Source organism: Ammodytes marinus (genome assembly GCF_949987685.1).
Source record: "Ammodytes marinus genome assembly, chromosome: 20".
Lineage (NCBI taxonomy): Eukaryota > Metazoa > Chordata > Actinopteri > Uranoscopiformes > Ammodytidae > Ammodytes > Ammodytes marinus.
In genome coordinates, this window is record NC_137224.1 from 18,871,183 (window position 1) to 18,892,250 (window position 21,068).

The window sequence follows — 21,068 nt, forward strand, 5'->3', positions numbered from 1 at the left end:
ATGCAATAACTTTTCCAGCACTTTCAAGATAAAATGTCAACTTTTTCAAGGAAGCCAACGCTTTAAATATATACAGTATATACAGTGGCTTGCAAAAGTATTCATACCCCTTGGAATTTTTCACATTTTATCACATTAAAACCACACACGTACATTTATTTTACTGGGATTTCATGTGATAGACCAACACACAGTGGTGCATCATTGTGAAGTGGAATGCAAATAAAATATGGTTTTATTTATTTTTTAGAAATAAAAAACTGAAAAGCGTGGCGTACATAAGTATTCAGCCCCCCTGAGTCAATACGTTGTAGAACCACCTATCGCTGCAATAACAGCTGCAAGTCTATTGGGATATGTCTCCGCCAGCTTTGCCCATCTAGAGACTGATATTTTTGCCCATTTTTTTGGCAAAATAGCTCAAGCTTCAGATTCAGCATCAGATTGGATGGAGAGCATCTGTCAACAGCAATTTTCAAGTCTTTCGAGATATTCTCAATTGTATTGAGGTCTGGACTTTGACTGGGCCATTCTAACACATGACTATGCTTTGATTTGAACCATTCCATAGTAGATCTGGCTGTATGTTTAGGGTATTTAACCTTCTGGAAGGTGAACCTCCACCCAGTCTCAAGTCTTTTGCAGACAGGTTTTTCTGCCCTGTATTTGGCTCCATCCAGCTTCCCATCAACTCTGACCAGCTTCCCTGTCCCTGCTGAAGAAAAGAATCCCCAACGCATGATGCTGCCCCCACCCTGTTTCACAGTGGGGATGGTGTGTATAGGGTGATGTGCAGTGTTAGTTTTCCACCACACATTGCACTTTGCGTTAAGGCCAAACATTTCCTTTTTGGTCTCATCTGACCAGAGCACCTTCCTCCAATACTTGCCACAAGCCATGCGGGGGACACAGCATATTCAGATGAGACCAAACTTGAAGTTTTTGGCCTGAATGCAAAATGCAATGTGTGGCGGAAACTAACACTGCACATCACCCTATACACACCATCCTCACCGTGATACATGGTGGTGGCAGCATCATGCTTTGGGGGTCCTGTTCTTCAGCATGGACAAGGAAGCTGGTCAGAGTTGATGGGAAGATGGATGGAGCCAAATACAGGACAGAAAACCTGTTAGAGTCTGCAAAAGACTTGAGACTGGGTTGGAGGTTCACCTTCCAGAGGGACAGCAAGCCTAAAAATACAGCCAGATCTACTATGGAATGGTTTAAATCAAAGCATATGTGTTAGAATGGTCCAGTCAAAGTCCAGACCTCAATACAATTGAGAATCTCTGGAAAGACTTGAAAATTGCTGTTCACAGACGCTCTCCATCCAATCTGATGCTGAATCTGAAGCTCAAGCTATTTTTTAAAGAAGAATGGGCAAACATGTCAGTCTGTAGATGGGCAAAGCTGGTAGAGACATACCCCAAATAGATTTGCAGCTGTATTTGCAGCAATAGGTGGTTCTACAACGCATTGACTCAGGGGGCTGAATATTTTTGCACGCCACGTTTTTCAGTTTTTTATTTATAATTTTTTTTTAAAACCACGTTTCATTTTCATTCCACTTCACAATTATGTGCCACTTTGTGTTGGTCTATCACATAAAATCCCAATAAAATAAATGTACGTGTGAGTATTCATACCCCTTGAAATGTTCGACATTTAGTCACGTTACAACATTGCCTTATCTGTAAAATGGGAGGGTGTTCATAATATAATGTATATGGACAATCACCAAATTGGAGAGTATGGCCCTAAGGAGACCTTTATCAGTTTAGTTCATATGCCCAAAATGACCATTTATCAGGTTAATAACAACATGACTATACTTTTCAGGTCTCCCTTGCAAAAGAGTATTCGGTCTCAATGGGATATACCTGTATATATAAAGGTTAAAAAAAAAAAAAAAAAACTTAAGCAATATCACATGAGAGGGACAAATGTCACTATATCAGCGCTGCAGTGCTTCTGTCGAAAATGCCATAGCGATAATCAATAGGTCTAGATGTAGGAAATGGTTACTAATTAGAAACGTATTTCACTCTCACACACACACATGTAAGAAAAATTAAAGAATAACAAAGGGCAAATACAGCCTTTGCACTCCTTTTTTTCCCGGGCTGAATTTTAAAAATATGTATAAATGTATGCCTAGATATTGTATATTTAAATACATTCTTGAGCTTGTGTATGACCAGACACTTTCAATATTGCTAGGTTGCCAGATTACAGTTTGTGTATCTTGGTGTGTTGCCAAAAAGTGATCCTCCCAAAAAGGTCTTACAGTCAAATAAAAAAGGTATTTAAGCCAATATACGTCCATGATTTCAGAACGTAAACGGGACTAAGAGGGCTCTGGTCCAATAAAGCATCAGTACAAATGTGCCGACATAGCGTTAACATGCTGGGACCGTGGACTGAAATAACTTTTTGGCAGCACACCGCAACGACTCTGACAGCTTCACAAAATTAAAATTTTGGATCTTGGTTCTGTAACTAATGTTACCAGTGATTAATGGATTAGGTTATACATTTTTTTAATGGAGCTGCATCGAGCTAACCCAGCTGAGTGTAACATCACGTTACAATGAAGTAACCCCCGAGCTTACGTTATCTATAGTCTAGGTCCTGGGTAAGATTTGTATGCGCTTCATTTAGCGGAGAATATCTCAACTGTTATAGACTAATATGACCCCAGTGAACAACATGGGATGTGTGACAAAATCTCTACCGGGGACGAAAGTCCTGAAAATGACCACAACAGGTTACACTAGTATCACACTACGTGGTGAATGGGACTTTTTTTTCCTTTTTAGATATCCTCATACTTTTTTACCAGATTCATCTTCATATTAAGATAAATACTATTTATATACTATTTGACCTCAACTACTAGCTAACAACATGAATTTGGAGCAATAAATTATTGAGAAGTAGCTGGTCAGCTAATTGCTAACGGTGTTGAGCGTCAATTTAGCATGCTATTTCTTTGTATCTACAAGTCAATAACAAACACAAACTCGGGATTTGGTGTAATTTACAAAGGAGAACATGAATGAACAGTCAGAGTGACATTGTCCGATAAGTTTAAACGGAAAAAAAATTCTCAACTGATTAACCTTGGCATGACTTCTGATTTTTTTTTAAATTTACAGAATAAAAAATAAAAACAATAGTTAAATTACAACACTGCAGAGAAAATCCAAGCACAAGCATCTGTACGAACCCTGATAGTTGCATTTGGTGGGGTTCAATAAGAAGAATGGAAGTAGCTGATGGAAGAAGGATTTGTCCAGCGTGGGGTGTCTTTCTGATGCACATGGAGGGGAGAGTAAAATTAAGAGAATGTCAGTAAACAAAATCAAATAAATAAACTAAAAAGGCGTACATTCACATTTTCAATTTACAACATCCATTCAGTGTGTGTGTGTGTACTTACCTACTTTGAGGTCTTCCATTGAAACTTAGTCAATTGGTGAGGAAAGTCGTCATCCAAGGGTTTTGGGAATACAGCTTTTTGTTAACCAGGCGGCCGTCTTTCTGATGGTTCCGACTTTGGCGGCGCACTTAGTTCCCTCTACTGGGTTTATCCTGAGAAATCATTTTTAACACACAAAAGCAATAAATTAGTTATCTAAATATTTTCTTGACCCACTTCATGGTTTTGCTTTTTTCTGAACTGATACAGTACATGACATGCATCATAGTACTCCACAAAGGAAAAATGCAAGCAAACAAGTTCACAAAGAATGTATTCATACTAGGGATGTGAACAATGTGTCGATTCTCGGCTCGATTTTCGACACGTGCTTAAGACGACTCGAAAAATAGAAATCGATAAATCGGGTGTTTTACTTTATTAGATGTTTTGGGGACATGGGAGACATCCGTCATGCGAGTTCATGTGTGGTCGCGAGTGCGCTGCAGGTCCGGTGTGTGTCAACAGTGCAGTGCAACATATGCAGCATAAAGTTAAATTAACATCACGGTCGTAGACGAATATTAAAAGGTTATGCTTTATATGTTGCACTTTCTGTTTTCAGCCGAGTAAGTTACATTCACCTCCGACGCATGGACAGCGTTTTTAAAATTAAAGCCTCTCTTTATTATCAAAAAGCTTTGATGCAGATGAAGTCTGAACACACACAGCGGGCGGCAGCAGTGTTTTTAAAGGAAAGCGCAGTTTATCAGCACCACAACTACGTGATGCTGCCGCAAAAAAAAGGAACACTGCCTTTTTTTATTTATTTTTTTTAAATGGCACAGTGAATCGATCGATTTGTCGATTCATGCCTCCGACACGTCGACACGCAAACAATGACTCGTTTAACATCCCTAATTCATACATTTGAGCCACTTAGACAAAATAGTATGGCAGGAGTTTCTGTATTAATAAAAAGGTTTCGGTGCTCACCTCTGTATCAATTATGTTGTGCAGATCGACCCCCTTGCTGTAGAGATAGAAGCAATCGACATAGGAAGCCAAGGCAGCAGCAAAGTTGTGTTGCTGACTGATTTGATATGCCACCTTTCCCTTGATGCTGACCATCCACTGGTCAGCGGACAGGAGCTTTTCACCTGAAATAAACAAACACAAATTATAATAAATGTATTCAACAAAAATGTAAATGCAACCCTTTTTATTTGTCTTTGCTCCCATTAAGAGTTAAGATAAAACACAAATTAATAAAAACTTTCTGTTAACACAAAAGGCTTATTTCTCTCGAGACGGAGCGCTCTCTCTGGTGTACATACCTGTGGTCAGCATGCTACATGGATTTGCTATCTTTGCATAAGATCATTTTAGGGTGGCATATTTTCAATATAATTTGGTAACAGAATGAGAGAAATAATCCCTTTGAATGCATAGAAAAGGCCTGAGATGTTGTACTTAAACTCATAAAAAATTTAAGTAAAAACAAAAGTGTACCCTTTACTTGTAAACCAAGGTAGAACGCCAGTCCAGCTCTACTATGTACAGGAATACAAAATCTTAAGGAAGATGCCATATTTTGGAAAATATCGCCTATTTGACATCCTTTCAATAGTAGGACGAGAAGAGAGATGCCCTTATATTTCTGTTCAGCAGAAATCTAGGAACACACATCCAGTAAGCTTAGCACAATAAAAGGTAGTCTCTAGTATACACAGCCTACCTCCGTCAAAAGCCATCATTTTAACATTCCTAGAACCCCAAAACACACTCATGATGACTGGCACATTTACCCCACTATGAAATAATAATCTCAAAAATGATCTAATAATTTAAAATTATTTTCCTAATGTAGGGTATGTGGAAGTCACAATATGTAAATGGGGCGTTTTGGAGTACTATTCAGCTAAGTACAATGCTTGGCTGACTAGCAGGGGGCACATTTCTAAAGGTCCCTATTCCCCAGAGAAGGGCACATATATTCTTGTTTTTTGAGGAAAAATGGAAAATAGGTACATTACATTTTAATTTAAAAACTTGCTTAACCTTAATAAAAACACAGTGTGACTTTGCTACGTTGCATAGCTTTGCACGATGCCATACGATACTGGTTACCTAACTAACAAACCTAACACAACAACTATTTTTATCTTACCAAGTATAATGAGTCTCTTCTTGACATTAACTGTGGTTTGGTTGGCATTGTCTGCAAAAAAAGGAAGAAAAAAAGAATGTGAAATCAAATGAATGGCTTCATCAATAAGTTCAACATAGTGTGTCACATAAATCACCCAAACAAGCTTAACAAATGTAGTGTGAAATAAGAGTGTACAAGTTAGCTTTTTCCCTCCCAAATTTAAAGTTAGCTAGGCTATATAGAAAGAGAGCAACCCTGCTATGCTACTTCTCATTCAAATTCCCCAGTGAAATAATAGTTTAAAAAGCCTACTAACTATGTTTGCACCCAACTCCAACACTGCATGCGGTTAACATGCGAGTTAAAATGGTTAACACAATTTATCATCGACAAACCATTTTAAACAGCAGTACAATGTTAACCTGGCTAACACCAACTGTTACCTTGCTAATGCTAGCGCAACATGTGACTTTAGCAATGGAAAACAATCACTGAAATCCCTATTTGCGCATTGCGCCGAGCGTTAATTAACAGAGCGTTAATTATACGAATAATCTCGTCAGCCGATAAAATATTCAAAACTTACTGTGGGTTTTGTTGTATGCTTCCAGCCATCTCACTGGAGACATTTGAGAGGCTTTTGAGGATCAAGTTCTTCGTCTCCTTCTCCATCTAGTTATTTCGCGCAACGGTTATGCTGCGTTCAGGGACACAGGGAATGTGAGACACTTTCTTTCCATTACAGAGACATCAAGTGTTTGTAATGGTTTGTAATGAATGTCCGCCAGTAGGCTACAATGTCAGTGCCAAAGAGCCTATTTTACCACTGATAACTTAATTTTCATTTTAAATCAGCACGTATCCAAATTGATCTCAATGTGGGTTATGTAGGCTACAAAAGGAAGCCCAAAAGGCTGTTTTAAAGCCAAACACCTTCTTGTTCTTCTTTTTTTTTAATTCTTAACATCACCACGCTGGTTTGAATGTGTGTTACAAAAGAACACTACAGCTAATATAATAATAGATAATGTTTTTGCTTTACTGGGAAGTAATACAATTCCACTTGACCGTTTTTTCTGAATGCAGCATCTGTAGAAGAAAGTTCTAGAACATGCATACATTGGTTGCTTACTGTAAATAGTGTTGTAAATTACTGTACTGTATGTGTGTACCCATAATGCATTACAGGAAAACAGTATCCTACCACATTTTTTAATTATACAGTAAATAACTGTAGTTTATTAGAAATTTCCCATGGTGCATTGCAGGAAAACAGTATCCTACCACATTTTTAAATTATACAGTAAATAACTGTAGTTTATTATACATTTCCCATGGTGCATTGCATGTTACAGTTTCATACTGTAAAATGTTTTAAAAGTATTTTACTGGGCATTTTCTGGTAATTAACTGTAGCGTTTACAGCAAGGGCTAACAGTGCAGACGGTCAGCAGGGAATACGTCGAAATGCATGTAAGTCATTATTTGATAATTTAGTATGGTTAAGCATGACTATGAATCATCATAACAACGTTTATAGGTCATAAAAGTCAAAAAGCATCATAGGTCCTCTTTAAATAAAAAGTTACAGGTCTGTGAAAGCCAGAAATCTTGCTTGTTTGTAGGTGACCAAATACTTATTATACAGAGGAATTTACCAATTAATTAATAAAAAAATCCTACAATGTGATTTCCTGGATTCTTTCCCCCATTCTGTCTCTCAAAGTCGAAGTGTACCTATGATGAAAATAACAGGCCTCTCTCATCTTTTTAAGTGGGAGAACTTGGACAATTGGTTGCTGACTAAATACTTTTTTGCCCCACTGTATATATAATTAATGTGCAAATTATCAACTGTTTTGCTAACAATTATTAAACCTTAAAGCTAAGTATATGCTGTTTTGGGTTCACAACTTGTTCCTGCTGCTCCCAAGTGGCCATAACATCAAGTTAAGTTGCATAACCAAGTTGGGAAAAGTTATGTAAATTTAGCTAGAGACATAAATATCTACTTGTAATGAGTTCCATTCACGTAATCCCAGCTCGCATGGAAACAGAAAAGTGGTGTCACTTTAGAAGATTTTTCCTCTTCCTTTAATCCCTCTGAAGTTCTCTGCTGAGGGAGGGAGAGGTGCTTTCCAGTGAATATCCCCAAATATCTCTTTCCACCGCCGGGGTTTGCCACTGGCATCCTTCCGGTCAAAAGCTTAACGCTATAACCTTTTCAACCCCTGTACCTCCCAAACTGCCAAGAGACAGCACGGAGGGGGGGAAATGTCAAATGTCAAAAGTCAAAATGTCACTGTTGGGCCTTGATTCAAGTGTGCTGAAGTGTATCTGAGCATCTCCTTCCAGCTCCAAGGATGCCACTCACTCACGGTGTCATATTAATGGCCTGGTGTATTCAAATCGGTTTCTCTGGTCTGTAATGAATTTCTTACAGCCAGAATAGCCCCCGTGAGCATTACCAGCTGGATAATTACTGTGGAGTCTGGCGTTTTTTCCCCTATGCATGCAAAGGAGAGAAGGATGTGGGATGTTGAAAGAGGTTGGGCCGAATCAGAGAAATGGAGGAAAGAATGGAGAAAATGAGGCAGAAGGGCAGTCAGTCCTCAAAACAGAGCTCAACAACACAAGAAAGCCAGAATAACAGCAGCTGGGACTCTCCCATGACCTCCTCCTACCCCATTTTCTTACCCTGCTGCAGTTTTGTTCCTGATGAACACGTCTGTGTAACATACAAAATATTTTCATGCAAACGCTGTTATGTACTGTGGTATAAAAGCACACATCCTGTTTGTTCGAGACTGCACTTCTTTGACCGTGACCCGATAAAAACCTGCAATGAAGCAGATGAATGTCTGTCAGGGTATTTTTCATGGTTACCATTGGTAATGCAACAAGCACTATTTAGAAAGGCATAGGCTTAAGATTCGCTAAGTCACAAGTTGTGGTACAAAAAGATTAAAAGCTTGAGTTTTGTGGTCAAAACTTCCAAATACTTTCAGGACGTATTAAAAACGCACAGTGAAATATCCTGCACTGGTAAAAACCCATGGAAAGACAGCATCACAATGACATCCATTGTCGTTGGATAACATTTATTTTGCCAAATGTAGAAATTCTAAGTGCCAGTATATTTAGGCCACAGATTGAAGAACTTTTAGTCCGTTGATGCCCATTGCATTGTTGCTGGGGGCTTTTGGAAATGTGTTGAAAGGCATTGTGTGCGGTAATTCTTTCAACAAACATCACTTGTGACATCAATTTGCCACTGCAGTGCCTCTGGCCTAGCTTTTGTTAAAGGGGCAGTTAGCGATTCGAGAGAATGCTTGTTGTCAAAATCCCTTTTTTTCAAAATGTTGGCAAGTGAGCTTCTCACACTGGGTTTGGGCGCAGTAAAGACGGATGCTGTGTCACACACTCAACTGCTAACATATCAACTTCATCTGACACATTCGGTATGAAAGGGTGGAGATTGCACATCATGCATGACTGTGTTAATACGGTAACATGGGCAGAAGAACTGAGTATACTGTAGATGACTTACTGGTCTTTCCAAGCTGACAGCCGACTTGAATGGCAGGCTATGTATTTTTAAAGTCGTCTGTGGCCAAGTTTATTTTAACAAACAAAAGTCTGGGTACACAGGATTACAAGTGGTTATTAAAAGTTTCTGCAGCCACATCACAACATTCATGACAAGCCAGCTCTGTGTTTCTTGTCTGCTTCACAGATATTCAGACAATATTTGTGGCAAGTGAATTCCTCCGTCAACCGCCATCATGTAGCAGGCGCGGCTGCAGGCAGAGTTTGTGCAAAGCCTCCTTAAAGCATATCATTATATAAAGACTGCGAAAATAAACAAACTTATCCACACACTTCTGATGAGAGGTGGAGGAGTTACCGCTGTATGATTATGATTGTTACCTCTGTAATATTCTCGTCTTTGTGCTTTCTAAAATCCCTTCTTCTTCTTCTTCTTCTTCTTCTCTTCCTTTCTATTGTGAACTGTCCATTTTCGTTCTTTCTTTCTCTCTTTCTATTTTTTCCTTCTTTCTTTTCTCTCATTCCGAGCTGAAGAAAAACCGAGGCCCATAGGAATGTGCTGATGGCTGAGTGTTTCATCTTGGTCTCACATTACCGCCCAGACTGAACCTCACTGACCCAACACACACACACACACACACACACACACACACACACACACACACCACACACACACACACACACACAGATGATGGTATTTGTCATTGTGCCTGTATTTTGTGCCCCTAGTATCCAGGGTAACTGGTGTGAGAGCAAACAGCAGGCTGGAAAGATGGAAAGCTGTCCTGTAAGCACAGAGGTGGGTTTCTTTTTTTCGCAGTTAAAGCTTAGTTTATAAGCCAGATTCTGATCCTCTGTGCACTGCTACACATGGGAAAACGTGTATGTAATGCCGTCTTGGCTCTGCTTATACAACTGGCTCTCGAGATTTTTTGATTTTTTTGATCCAATAAAGCCAAGCTACGGGTTAATTTGACACTGCTTGTAAAGGTGCCACTTGCGTCCTATGAAGCCATTTCAATCATCCATTTAACTGTATAATCGGTGCATTGTTGGTTGTTTGCCTGATTGCCTGCACGGCAAATCCTGGGTCAAGTGGGTCCAAATACTCCCTGTTAGCCTATTTGCATTGGGGGGGGCTTTACTCCAATGCGTAAATACATTCTTTTGCATAATCTGTCATCTCGCACCTGACCTACATATAAAAGGTTGATTGTGCAACCGACTCATTTTCCTGCAGTTTGTCTTATCTTACAACTCTCAATGGAATTTTAACATTAAAGACGACATCCTGATCTATTCCTAGAATCAAAATGTGTTTCTTTTTATCTCTTTCCTTAATTTTAAAGCTGCAAAAATCAATATTTTTATACCAGCAATGTTTAATGTAATGTAAAAGATCGCTAAAAGCAGTTAAGGTAGACTGCTGTTTTCAGCACAAGTAGTAAACCCACTGTGCACTTCCTGCCCAGCACCAAACCACCGACAAAGTTGGCTGCTACCTAGTGCACATAGTGATGCATTTTGCCACTAAATAGCCAAATATTTCCTACAGAAGTTGGTGGAGGCCAGAAACAGAGCTAAAAGGAGAGTGAATACTAGACTTACATTTATCAGGTGAACAGAGACAAAGCTGTAAAAGAAGAAGTGATTAGGATGCCTTTTTTCTGTGTTGCTCTTTTTCCAAAATGGCTCAAGCATTGAAAAGAACTCTTCAAACTGCAGCTGGCCTTCTTTCTGCTTAAAGTTAAATGTTGCTTTTACTAGCTGGGTGTGATTTATTTAGATCATTTTGACATTTAGGCAACAGAGATGTTGACGTTATCGAATCTGGGTGTCACTGATTTCAAATTATTTGTCTTACTGGTAACGTAGGAGTGCTGGTTGGCACAAACAGGCTCTTTCCACATCATTTATACAGACTGTCAACCAGGAACCAAAACATTTGCTGCTCTTCTGTAATTGTGCAACACTTATCACCAGAGGGGCCGAATCTTCAAACACTATTACTGAGTCACAGTGCTGTGTGTTTGAGTGTGTGTGTGTGTGTGTGTGTGTGTGTGTGTGTGTGTGTGTGTGTGTGTGTGTGTGTGTGTGTGTGTGTGTGTGTGTGTGGGTGTGTGTGTGTGTGTGTGTGTGTGTGTGTGTGTGTGTGTGTGTGTGTGTGTGTGTGTGTGTGTGTGACAAAAACAAAGATATAAAAGAAACATTCAAACTAGCAACACAGATGTGACAATCCCAGACAGACTGTCCAGCGTGTCTGCATGAATCAAATTACACTTGATGACATGCAATTTCCTAATCTTACCAGGATGCACTAACAGTGTGTTTACCAGGAAGAGATGTAGACAGCAACTTCGGTTGCTTTGTTTTGAATGTTTTTTATTTATTGACATATTTATTAGTTGTAAACTATTATAGCGTTACTTCCCAAGCCAAGCAGCGTAGTACAACTGCTGGCTAACCTGGTTGTTATGTGGGGCTAGTAGTAACATTAGCCTCATTCATTGACTTGACTTGAAAAATAAAAGATTCCTGATGGACTTGTTCACTGAGAAAAGATGAAACTGCATGTGTGTAGGGAGAATATACCTGCATAGCAACAGTAACTAAACAGGGCGGGGCCTAGCAAAGGTACATTCGTTGTACATCACATCCAAACAAAAGGATATGTAGCCTAATTGTTGAAAAAAGAGAAAAAAGTAACAAAACTGAATAAATACAACACACACACACACACACACACACACACACACACACACACACACACACACACACACACACACACACACACACACACACACAGCTGTTATCTCAATGTAGGAGAAAACGTCCAAAAGGTTTCTGAAAAAAGAGAGACAGCCACAGTGCCAGCTCTGCTTTGCTCAGCACTGAAAGGAATTACAGTTCTGTGATGCAAACGTGGCACCAAGAGCTGCCCCTCAACAGCCCCCCCCCCCCTCCCCATCCACACACACTCACACACACACACACACACACACACACACACACACACACATCCCCCTCCTCTCTGCTTCCTGCCTCTTCCTGCCAAAGCCAACGCGACCGCTCAGGCCCTAGGGGCAACTTGTGTGGCACAGAATCCCCTCCCCACCTCCACTTCTTCTTCTCCTTCTCCTCCTTCTCCTCCCCTCACTTCTCCTAAAGCCAGAGTCTTACATAATCAGCTCCTTACCTATACCTCCTTATCTTACTTAGGCCAATCTATTAGTGCCAGAAAAGCTCACATCATCTTCATATAGTACCGATGCTGTGGACCTTTTTGAATTGGTTCTTTAGCACCAAACTGGTTAAAATATAATTTTCTTGTACCATCTGTGCTACAAAATGATTAGCAACGGAACTCTTTTGTGATGAAACACTGAATGCCATCCAGGTTTTAAGTTTACTTGGACCCAGACTGTCTCCAGTGAGCATCATTGTACCTTAAAAAACGTTTTATTACCGTGTAATCCTCCTGACCAGGAAGTGGGAAGAACAAGAAAAGATAAACAAGACATCACAGTTTGTTCTGAGCCTCCCACACACACACACACAGCTGGTTCGCAGGGATCAAGAGAAATATGGCTGGACTGGTTTAAATGGAGGATTTAGAAAACAAGCAGTACACGCAGTTAAAGCTGAAGGAACATTCAAAGCATTAAAAAAACAAAGTCACATTGTTCTGTCACAAGTCGTTTTCTTGTGAGTATTTCACAGTGTGTAAGATTTATTTCATCTTGGTCTCTTCTGTTTTGTTTTTTTATTTGACTCGTTCAATCATAGACCTAACCATAACACACATATAGAGAATATATCATATTCAGAATTGTGGCGATTATATAGGATGCAGAAGTGGACAATAATCTGAAATAATTGTAGTAGTTAGAGGACAATTTGAAAATGATTCGGCAGAGACTGGGGAGGGGGGCTGAAACATATAGTCAATTTTATATTTACAAAAAAAGCAAGGCCTTTCCTCTGTTGTATCCAAAAGCACAACAAGAATATTTATTGCGACAGTCATTTCCACATGGCCAGCAACTTGCACAATAGGATAAGTTATTGCTAAAATGATGGCATACATTTTACAAATTACAATAATAAACTTGTTTTCTTATGGTTTTGTTGGTTGTAGTGTTTTTATAATGGATCTCAAAATACCCTCCCCTGACCCCCACACCACCCACAAAGAAAAACATAACCTGACAAAACTCTTACCCAAGCAAAAAACACACATACATTTTGACCCCTAATAACTTCCGTACAGTCCCTAAGACTTTTCTCAGACTCTTACAGGGAACAACACTATTTCATAATGTTCATAGTGGGGTTTTTTTTTTAAAGCTTTTTAAGGGTTTTGGAAAGAACTGCAGACGCCTGAAAGTATAAAGACACCGGAGACACAACCAGAGACAGGAAGGGCATGACGTGACCAAACTCATGGGACACAACGGATACAAGTCTCACATTCACATGGTGGGCACATTAGGCAACCTAGCAGCCAGGACACCCACAGTCTGCACTAGGTTTTACTCCACTGGGATTGATCCTCATCCCTCAAATGTCCTTATGTGCAACTTTTTTCTTCATGTATATTGAAGGAGAAGCTTGAGTGAATCCCCATATCCCATTATCATCATGCCTATTTATTTCTCATTGAAAGTAAATGGAGGAGAACCCCTCGCCTGAGGAAATTTCATACGGCGTTTAACTGCTGTAATCCAGCGTGGATGAGATGAAGAGCCTCAGGTTTATACGATTGTTTCAACAGCGTAACCGTATTATGGTTGCAACCACCTCTTGGGCGGTTCAGAAGACATTTTATTTACGTGTTTAAACAACGGTTATACACATTCGGACAATGACATAAGTTTCCAGCAAAGTTATATGCTTGAACAGCATGTGGTTGTGTGGTTAATGTGGTATGAATGCTTGGGAAATACATTGAAGCATAACCCGGGGCAAATTATGTCCAATCATTGTAATGCTAAATCAAAAATAAACGTTAACACACACACCAAGCTAAATACTCTAAGCAGTCAAACACTTAGGCCTAAATGAATACCTTATTATTTTTGGGTGGAGTCACCTGAATCTGACAGTGTTGGTGCTGTTAGGTGAAATATCATCTGCTAATGTTCAACGAGTGGTTTATAAATCTACCTTCTTAAGAAATAAATACAGGCCCGGCTGTCCAATCAGGCCTTTTGCCACATCATTAAATAAAGAATTTGATATTTTGCTTTCTTGCTAAAAGTAAGATGAGAAGATTGATACACCTGTACTGTTTGTATGTTTAACACAAAGCTCCAAGTGGCAGCCTGTTAGCTTAGCTTAGCATAAGTACTGGAAACAAGGTAAAACAGCTGCTAGCAACACAATCACAAGACCACCAGAAACTCCATATTAATTTGTTATGTCTAGTCTGTTTAATGAGCATAAATATCAAAGTGTGAACATGTGACGTTTAGTTTTATGGGGAGTTGTGTGCTGGACTAGTCCTTTGTTTGGTTGCAGTGACTACCTGTATAGTCCTGCATTACATACCTCACAATAGCAGAAAATTAATTTAGAACCATTTAAGCTTATATTAACCAAACAAACTCAGCTTACTCTTGACAGAAAGTATATTTCCCCAAATTTCGAACTATGCCTTTATTGTTGCAGTCAGTACACAGCTGGTGCTCAGTCATGCACTTAAACCTGCTGTGTCTTGCTGTGTGTCTTTGCTGTGTCTGCACCACGTCAGCAACCGGAGCCGGGTCTAATTCGCTGTAAAACAGTCACATTTGTTGGCAGAGGGTTTATAAAAGAAACTGATGCACAGGTTAAGCGTGTACAGTTTCTATATAAGTCCATTTGAGCAAAAAAGCAATTACAAGTAACTCAGTGGGTGACCTTAACCCTTAGTCTCATTAAACCTCCCTTTTACTGATACGGCTAAGTCTTTTGGTGCAGCCATCACAACATGGCATGATTTGAAAAACAAGATAATTCAAACTTGATGAGCTTGAGTTTCTCCTCCAGTCACAGGGAGAAAACAAACAGCAAGGCAAACTGATAGGACAAAACCTAGTGACATAAATTGTCATTTTTCCACTATCCTGCCAAGCCATGCGGTTTGTTTGGTTAGAGCATTGTGTATAGGCCAGCAGTAATTATGCTATATTAAGAGTGTGTGTATGTGTGCGTCAATCCAGAATGTAATTTCCGCCCTTCTGTCACAACCAACTGATTTATATGAAGAAGAAAAATAACTGCAGTCTATCTGGTTAACTGACAGGGGAGGCAAGGATAGCTTGAGTATCACTCTTAGGTCGTAACACCACAATAATAAACCCTTTTTATAAGGCATTTTTACAAGCCAAGATTACAAAGGGCCTCCTTATGATAATAAAAGAGCACAGCACAAAATACACTTGTGAGGAAAAAGTAAACACATAAATCACTTGTTTTTTTTTTGTTCTTTTGCTGTTTTACTGGTGGAGTGTTTATGTTCTGTCTGACTGAGAGCCCATTGGGATCTAAATGATGTTTTGGTTTTACATTTGTCAAAGTAATTTTATTATTTCACGGTATTGAGTTTTAAAGCAGAAACCAAAACAAAAAAATGCAGCAAATTCTGTTGCATACAAAGAAGAAAGAAGATATGAAGAAATATCCAACCCACACAACAAAAAATTAAAGTCATCATTTTTGGAAATGTTTTCATTAAAAATGATTGCTGTTTGGCGGATGGCTCAAGCCTCTGTCTAAGTTACAGCTTCAACCCCCTCAAGCACACAATAATGAACCATAATGGAATTCTTTCCATACTTGCATCTGTATTACTGTTCAATTATAATGTAATATTTTCACAAACCGGACCCAATGGTAAATGTGATTGATTGCTTTTTGTGTGCATTTTTTTTGTTCTCTGCATGGTGTATTTAGACCACACCGAAAAAAAGTGGCTTCCTGGAAATTGTGAATAGGGAGTCAAATATATGTCAAAACTATTGCTAGGCTATATTTTAGAAAATGCGAGGGACTTATGCCAAATTCAGGCTACGCACTATTTGTGCCTGTTAAAAAAAACATATTTTGCCTGACTGATCATCTTGGTATCTGTCATGACCTCCATGAAGTCATTGGGAAGGAGTTGCCAAAGACCGACTTCCAGAACAAGAATGTAAACCCAACAATGGCGTCAGGCTATTATCAGGCTTATATTGAACAGTCTGAACCTGGCATTATGACAAGAGGCTTATGTTGACTTACAGTATGTCAGCTTATACCAGCTAACTTTAAATAGATATCGGCCTGTAATGGAGTGTCATGTGTTTACTCGCTTATGCTTCAATAATAGACATGTCAATGGTTTAATCCCAAAAATAAAAGATAATGGACACAGCACACCTCACCAGAAGACCATTAGTTGCATAAGGAGTAAGTGGAATGACATTTTAACAAAACTGTAATGTCAGGTAAACAGATATACTTTAGCTAACGTTAGCCAACAAAACCTAACGGTTGTACCGTAGGAACTAAAGCTGCAGTTGCAAAACAACTAAGTGTATTAGTGTATATTTTTTTTTTTAAATGTCACCTCAAGTTATTGAATGAATACAGGTCATATGCAGTGTATCGGGAAGAAGGATTTCTTTTTTACTCTGCAAATCTGCCTTTGATTGAACTCATATCAGTGTCTAATACTGTGTAAAACATTGGGAGATTCTCCTGAGCTACAGTCTGGTACAGTAAAGTCTGCTGATCAGAATTGAGCTGATAGGAGCCTCCTGATTGGCTGTAGGGCAGGGATTGGAAATGAGGAGATAGTTGTTTTTGTCCCTGGGGGATTTAATCAGTGTGTCTCATCTACCTCATCTACCTGTGTGTGTGTGTGTGTGTGTGTGTGTGTGTGTGTGTGTGTGTGTGTGTGTGTGTGTGTGTGTGTGTGTGTGTGTGTGTGTGTGTGTGTGTGTGTGTGTGTGTGTTCGGTTCATGGCCAAGGTATATGGCTCAGACTTGAACCCTGTGTCTTGTCTCTGTCAAATGAAGAGGCCATCTGTGTTGATCCAAGACACAGTACAGTTAAATGGGTTTCCGTCTCACTGTTAATAAAAATGGCCACCCTTGTTATACCCAATCACCTGCTTGAGGACTGTCGACTGTAAATTTGAGATTCTGTGCAAAAAAAGCCAAACGAGAAATGTGTCTATGCGATGGGACATGCCTTGTCAGTCCTGAAATGTAGAACACCCCTGCATTTTTAAAAATCAGGCTAAGACATATTGAAGGAATTAACAGCCTTTGTAAAGCGTTAAAAGGTGAAATAACACAAATTATTTTGTCGTATAAATGGATTTTCTTGCCACAGTTGTCTTATTGTGAGTTGGGTCACAGCCAATGATTCTCCCTATAAAAGCTAGAAACTGTTCAGTTCTAAGGAAAAAATGACAACAACATGAATAAATTACAAACTTGCATTACAATAATATGATGTCAAAGTTGATAGTGTTATGGAGCTGGCATTGTTTTAAACGTCAAGTACAGTAATATATACTTTCTGACAGGTTATAGACAATGAGTTTTCAGTTCGTTGTCAACATAATCAGCTTGACTCACATTAATTAACCCTCAAACCTCTATCCTGTCAAAGTCCCCCTACAGACACCTTCCCGAAATGCATCTTGTAACCCTTTAAATTGGCTCTGCTCCCACTGGGCACTGTCACGTGGTCTGTCAGGCCATGAGGTGACCAGGTTTACACATGGTGTTAATGGTGGAGAGCTATATTACATCACACACACACACACACACACAAACACACACACACACACACACACACACACACACACACACACACACACACACACAAACACACCATGTTAGTTGAGGTTTAGGTGGGCACCGCCGTGTGAGAGTTAGGTAAGTGGATGAGTCTGGTGAGAACAAGACTTCAGGGATTAGCTGTTAAGCCACCCATAACTAACCCTATGGTCACACGTATACATGCAAACACACACGTACAAGCAACCACAAAAACATATAAAACACACACACACACACACACACACACACATCCCTGTGCTGAGAGGATTGTACTTCTCCATCTATTTTTGGTCAAATGATTCTGTATTCAGGACAAAAGTCAGCTTTGCGTAACAATCCCCCTTATTTATAACGCAGACAGCACACGCGCTCCTCTCATAAACATCCTGATGACTCATGATTGACCTCCAGTTCCTGAAAATAAAATCAGCGCAGGACATTACTTTAGGTTCATTAACATCAAGTTCACACTGTACATCAAAATGGATCAGCAGAAGTAAAGTGGGATTCTGTAAAATAATAAAAAATAATAATAAGCAGCCAGGCAGAATGACAACTGTTCCAAGAACTGCAGAGTGCAGAATAAATGTGGCAAATGTGTGTTCCAGGTGAAAACATTACCAAGATTTGTAGGAAAATATTCCACTTCTGATCTGTTTACTGCTGCCATGAAACAACGCATATTTGGAAACTGAAGTTCCACCAAACACAGTCATCCACGGCTAATTTCTTCTTCTTCTTCTGTCAGACACAACCTTATCAAATGAAATGTAGATTTAGACCAGAGTTGCAAGAGTTTACTTTGAAGAAAAACTCTTAAGAGAGGAAACAGAAAATAGCCCTTGAAGTGATAAAAGATGGAAAATCATTGGTGATGGAAACGGGTGGAAAGTGAGTAAATTAGTATTTGAACGCATCATCGCAAACAGGGTATTGCTACACGATAGCAGCAAGAGTGCTTCATAACAGCTCTGTAAGCAGCCTTTGCTAAATAGGCCAACTACTAATAGCTCAATTAAAATATGTCTTAACTGTTTGGGTCAAGTGCAGGTCATGTGAGACTGTTAGAGAGGCTAACATTATTTAGACCCATTTGTCGCATATTCTATTCGAACATATTTTGTCGTCGAGAAAGTAACTGAAATAGATTTGTTTTTAAATGATTAAAAACCTGAACAAATAATGCCTTCAAAATGTTTGCATTCAAATTTATAAAATGACTTTCCTTTTACTGTTTTAAATTTCCTTCCGGCCTAGGTTGAGAAGGTAATGGTAGAAAACTGTTACTTCACTTACAACACAATATATGCGTAAACCTGAAGTTAATAAACCAATGACGAAATTGGTTGACTAATGTTTCATGCTAGCATCATGTTAAATGCTAACGGTTACAACAATATTTTAAAGAGATAAAGTCCCTATTCAGCATGATTCTCTGTGTTGCTTTGAACGTTACAAATGTTATTTTCTCGCCTTGACCGAAATGGAGAAATATAAACTGAAAACCATTTACAAACTGTTTGTGCTAACTAGCAAACAGGCCTACTGACAATTAGCCATAGCATCTGCTTTTGCACTTTAAGCTAACGGTCAGAAGGAGCCGTTAAAAGGAACACAGTGCCAGGATATTTACTGACTCCAGCTTTTTCTGGATGATTTTGTCATTTTTGTTTCACCACTTCCTGTTGGGCAAACTAACCACATAGCCTACTGACAACAGAACTGCATGCAGGCAAATGTACAGCGTGGTTTTGGGCTTTGCTTTGTGATTCAGCGTGATAAGCACGGTTTGTTTTTATATCTTCTTACAAAATACGTAAGGCCTATTTATTTATTTTTACAGCTTTTCATCCCACGTGTTCACAAAAAGGGAGCCAACCTCTGTTGAATCGACGTTGAGTCTCAAAACTTGAACAAGCAGTTGAAGCCACAAAAGAAGCCAACAAAGGGAAATTAGGCTATAGGCTAGATGTAGGCCTACTTTACATTTCTATATTAAAAGGGGGAGGGTGAATATAGCCTTATTGTGCCAGTTTGCATCTGAGACTAAGACTAAGACTAAACTTTTTTCTTTTTTTGCTGGGTCTAAAAGAAAAGCAGAGAAAGAAAAAACGTAATACTTTTTTCAGTTTCTTGAAACATATGAACTGAGATCCAAAGTCAAATGAACAACCAACCAAGCATGGAACCATGTTGTGTCCGACCCCCCTCTGAGCTCTCTCTCTCTCTCTCTCTCTGCTGTGGAGGGTCATCCAGGGTCTGTCAGAGGGGGTAGCAGGGTTTAGTATAAGGCTGACTTGGCGGGAGACCACAAACACAGCGCTGCCTGTGAAATTCCACCGTCAATAGGGGATTTTTCCAGGGCCGGTGCACCACAAACCTTCCTGAGACCCTGTGTTGACTGTATTTGTAGAGACCTTGAGAGAGAGACAGAGTTGCATTGCTTCAAAAGTTCACTCTCCGTGTACTGAGAAGATGCAACAAGACAACAATGGGCAGACGTTTGAGTAACTGTAAGGAAATGCCTCTTATTATTGCCTATTTACTTCACTTAGCTGTCTGATGTGTTCCATCCTCCCAGACAGGAAATGGTGGATTTCAAAGTTCTGGTGTGTTTGTCATAAACAGAAGCAAACTATGATAATTAACACAACCCACTGATGCTCACCACAGCTCAACATAAGTTGTAGTTCTATGGATGGAAAGAGTGCCACCTACAGATAAAGAAAATCCAACTTCATCAAGACCAAAATGTACAAAAGCAGTCCCTTTACCTTCCTATCCATGCTGTTAGATTGACAAGTGCTTTATGGGAAATGCAGTGCTCTATACATTGCAGTGACGTGAGCCATCAGCATGAAAGATAACACATAGACATATCCAAGAAATATTGATATCCTTGTTAACACTGTGTGGAAGATGCAAAAATCTTGTCTTAGCGACAAACCAGTTTTTCCATGGTTCATATCTTGTCCCCGCTCAGGCCAACGTTGCTATCAAGGAACATAAATGATAAAAATCATATAATTAATGCCTGAATATGTTATAGGCTAAAAACAACAAAGCTGTGTTGTTTCCATCTCCCTGCCTTCCTCCCCAGCTCCTCTAGTTCAATGATGCATGAGA